We start from the raw sequence: 5177 nt of genomic DNA, 5'->3' as shown, positions 1-5177 counted from the left end.
ACTGAGTGAGTTCATTCAGTTTGCACAAAAACATATTTGTTATAATTTACAGTATTAAGAGCGATTACAATGTTTCTGATATCAACCAACTACCCACAGTATTTGTCACTCGACCAGCCATCGGTAACCTCATTGCCCGATGGTGTCTGTGACTATGGTCATATCACCCCTTGGCTAACCCGTTGTCCAATGGTGACGGTTATCAAGTAATGTATACAAAACCCCACATACCGGCTGTAATTTGGTGATAACATAGACTTAATCCATGTAATTATAACTTTGAAAATAACTTGGAGTTTTGTAAAATAGTTGATAAAAAGAGAATGACTCACATTATAAACATGCAGTATTGAATTAACAAGCTTCATGATTCAGATTCTTCTGCGAATTAGCATCTACTTTGATTGTAAGTGTATGGGGTAGAGTTTAACCTATGGACACGCCTGATAACCTAATTTAAGTGATAATGCACCCGAAACTAGGTAAATAACTAATACAACATTTACGATAAATTCACGAGATTAAAACCCTCACGACGAATGACAAAGTGCAATCACTTAAACATCCATCGGATTCACAACGAATGACAGAGTCTATCCCGAGTTTGGGCGGCACTCAGACATCCTGTCGGAATCACGATTAATGACAAAGGATAACACTTAAACATCCTGTCGGATAGTTTCAGTCGATCGGATATTGAATCGTAGCAGCGATTAAGTTAATACCCTGTATCGTAGCAGAATTCGAGCTAGTGTGTGTTTGTAGTAATAAACGTATAACTTAACGTATATTTCGAAATTTTACGTCGAACTAGCACCAGATTTCAAATCCCAGGCCCCCTATTTATACCCACTTTTGGAGCCTCCCGCGAGTCGCGGAAGAATTCCCGGCACTTGCCGCGTGTCGCGGGGCAAGTCCCCCTAGCCTAGAGTAGGCTTGTCACCTGGGTAGCCCTGCTGAGTCGACGTCGAACGAAATTTAAATTTGGACAACGAGTTTTGAAGATAATCGTCAATTAGGGTTTACCCCCCTTGAGTTTTAGGGGCCCTGATCCTGATTCTAAGGATTCTGAAAATTTTAGGAGTTGTGCAGGATTATTTGGGTGTCTCAATTAGGGTTTCCTATTGGGCAAATAAAATAATAGATATGACTTTTGATGAGAGTTGTTTACAAAATAGAATAATAAATAATAGTTTTGGTGAGAGTTGTTATGGTTTGGGATAAAAAGGAATAAAATGGTGAGAAAAAGAGAATGGACCCACTTTATAACTTTAGGGTTCAATTAGAAAATCTCATGGTATAAATTTTGGGTATAACTTTTAGGCTATTAAAAATATATAATGCACTCGTGGTAAGTATAGTACCCCTAATTCAACCTTGTCCCGATGTCCCGAGATCGAATCCCAACGAACTTAGTCGGGCAGAGCCCTGACATGAGTTATGGGTCTCAGATCAATCGGAAAGGGTAGCGGTAATCTGGAGTAAAAATACTTAAAACGGAGGTAGGGTTTTTATGGTGAAAATAAAATAATAAAAAGCTAGAAATTGAGAAAGGGAAGGCGATAGACGAGTTAGGAAAGAAGGATTGTTTTCTGAAGAGTTGATGCCCCTTTTATAGTTGCCTAACAATTCGATGGTCACTCCATTTACTTCCATGTAGCATTTGAAATGATGTATACATAGTCTTTCAAATGAATATGAGCCACATATAAATATCTATATATTTAATATGAGTTGATTTTGATAACTGTCCATGTATACTATTTTTCAAAGGCTTTAGTTTATAAAATTTTTAATATTATTTTATTCTTATAATTAATTCACCTGCTTCACTTATTTGGCGCGTATTACTTCTAAATTATGATGTTTTACAAAACAATGAATATGTCTTTAGAACGAGAATATTTTTGTCTACATTTTAAACCAAGTTTCATTAAAAATGAAGTAGGTTCAAATATAATGTACTTTTATAATTTAATTAATAAACGGTTCATGGGTCCGTCTAGATACTTCATATTTCTTACAGTCAACTTACCCTTAATCTACCCTTCTAATAATATAAGTTTTTATATACTTTTATTTTTTTATTAGATAAGTCACCCATATACAAGCCAATTAATTAATATAATATTTCAACCAACTATATAAAATAGTGTTTAAAACTATTTGGATTGAATATTTATATTAAAAATAAACTAGTTACTAGTTACTAGTGGTTAATAAATTTAACCAAACCTATAATTCTTATATAAAAATAGGAATGTTACAGTATGGAAAGCAATTGTGGGAGTCGAAGAAGATTTCAGGAAAGTGGGTATGGAGGTAAATAGAGCTCTGAGATGTAGCGTTGGTACCGGAGATAAAACGATGTTTTGGTTGGATACATGGGCTACATATCGTCTGCTAAAGGAGGAGTTTCCACGACTGTTTTGCTTAGCAAAAGGTAAGACAAACAAGGTTAGTCAGAATTATATTAGTAATTAGAATGGGTATCTTTGGGATTGGAAGTGGGTTAGGCTTCCAAACTGCACCGAAGAGAAAAATGAATGGGGGGATTTAAGAGGTTTACTGCTAAAACAATCGCTAAATAACAATGAAGACATGTGGAGATGGAAGGAGAATAAAGAGAAAGGATTCGCAGTAAGTGAGGTGAGGAAGGATTTGTCCGGTACAATCGATATTAACACGGTTCCAGGCGACGTTGAATGGAGTAGAATTGAAATAGCAAAAGTAAATTTATTTTTTTGAAGGGCAGTGGAAGAAAAGATTCCGACATTGACTGCACTATAAGAAGAAGGGGAGTACAGCTGGATTCGGATTTATGCCCGGTTTGCGGAAGTGAACCTGAATCGGCTGTCCATGTTATTATACATTGTCCAGTCGCAAAAGAGGTATGGCTTCAAATTTGGCTGTGGACCAAAATTTCATTTCGTGATCAACAGTAGAGTATGAAAGCAAGATTTCAAGACAAAAATGACTGGCCCAAAAGGAAGGTTAAAATGATATATGCCATCCATCTTTTAACGACATGGTATCTATGGAGAAATAGAAACGACAAAGTGTTCAACAACAAAGTCACAAATCCAAACAAGATAGTGGAAGAGATCAGAGAGGAGTCTTTCGATTGGATGAAGACTAGAGCAAAGTTCATGGAGCTAACTTGGAACGAGTGGAAGAATTTCACGATTACGGAATAACTAGCATCACTAGATTGAGTTTGTTTGTTTTTTTTTTTTAAATCTATAGATCTTTGATGTATTTGTGATCAGAAAATTCTGGATTGTATACTTGACGATAAAAGGTGCGTTATATAGCATTTTGCTATGTCTCGTTTTCCTTTTGGTTTTGAATAAATTGGATTGTTGTTGTTAAAAAAAAACCAACAAACACAAATACATTTATTTCTCTAAACAAACAAATACAAATACATTCATTCTCTTAAGGAACAAAAATAAGCATGTGGATTTTTTAACTAACAAACACAAACTACAAGATGATATGTTCGTTTAAATATTCGTTTAATTCATTTACAAGCTTAAGACCAATTTTGTTAGAAGGCAACACCAATTACCATCTTTACACAAGTAACGTGTTAGTCTACGATAAATAATAGATGTGATAGTATTTATTATTTATTTATACATAAAATGGTTAATTTATTTTGTAATTTAATTTCAGTTAATCACTTATATAAAATTTAGATGTTAATGCATAAGATTAATCACGTAAGTCGGTGAATTCTTCTTGTTTTCAAAATAGTAAGTCTTTGTTCAATGATGCCAAGTCCACAACACAAAACAGCATTTGCAACATCCTCTGACTTGTTTTTTAAACAGTTAGCATGAGTTACATATGACTTGGCCTAAAATTTCAAACACAGGTTCACATCATAGCGTCATACATATTAATTGAACCTCTATTATTATTGTCCAACAATACAACGAACACAAAATTTATTTTTCACATTTATTTTCTTTCGACTCATATTTGCAGTAGAATCTCTATAATTTAATACTCGATAAATTAATTATCTAGATAAAAATAATAATTTGTCCGGTCCTAACTTGGGACCCGTACAAAATTGGACCCCAATCGATAAAATAATAAGATAATAATTTTTTTGAAATCTCAATGTAAATATATTGGTCTCAGCGAAACTATAAATTAATAATTACTAAAATATTCAAAAATTCTAGGATTGTCTAGTAAAAGATGAATCTATAGTCACTTTTTTTTGTGAACTTCAAATATATATTGAGTTTATCTTTAAATCACACAACTGCACTTAGACCACCTGTAACGGGCGTGTTTTTTTCAAAAAATCGCCCCAATCACGCCGGATTTCGCCCTTGGACTGCCCCTGGGCGTGTTTGCTCGAAAACTTTGTTTTGGCGTGGTTTAAATCACGCGGTTTGGGCGATGAATTGACCAATGACCTTCCATTATCATATTGTTTATCAAATAAGATTTTTTTTATGGTTTTTTGTTTTATTTAATTATATTACATCTCATTTAACATAATGTCTCACATCCCCACTACACCCATTTTGTAAAAACGCCCAATAATGCCCCATTGCTGACTGGGCTGCCACATGGCGCAAAACGCCCTAGGGTGGGGCATTATTCACCCCAACGACTACGCATGATCTTAAGAGTTGAGGCACTATATTCTCGTGTTGCAACAAAAAGTTGTGAATATAAGCCAACTCTTTAAATTAATAATTTATTAATTTATCGATATAATAATATCTCGCTAAGTTAATAAAATATTCTGATCGCAACGTTATTAATTTATAGAGGTTTTAGTACGTTTGAATTGATACGTTATTTTTATTACATGATGTTTTAAAATATAGGACTTTACTAGCCTAAGATCCCGCGAGCTTCGCGGGTGGCTTAACACAAACATATAATATATACTGGCAATGAGATGAGCTTTGTAATGAAAGAACTTTTCAATATAAACGTATAAAAATATGATTTTTTCTCACTTAGGTAAATATGTTTTGATTTATTTTTTATAGGTATTGAGATGTTATTATATAAATGATTTTATAGCAATTTTTAGAACCCGGATAGATTTCATTTTTTTTAATTATTTTTTTATAACTTTGGTTATTTGATATATATTTTTTTAAATAAAGCATTTTTAACCAGTTTTGACCTTAACGTATATT

The sequence above is a fragment of the Helianthus annuus genome, chromosome 6, assembly GCF_002127325.2.
Source record: "Helianthus annuus cultivar XRQ/B chromosome 6, HanXRQr2.0-SUNRISE, whole genome shotgun sequence".
Lineage (NCBI taxonomy): Eukaryota > Viridiplantae > Streptophyta > Magnoliopsida > Asterales > Asteraceae > Helianthus > Helianthus annuus.
This window is presented reverse-complemented; position numbering follows the sequence as displayed.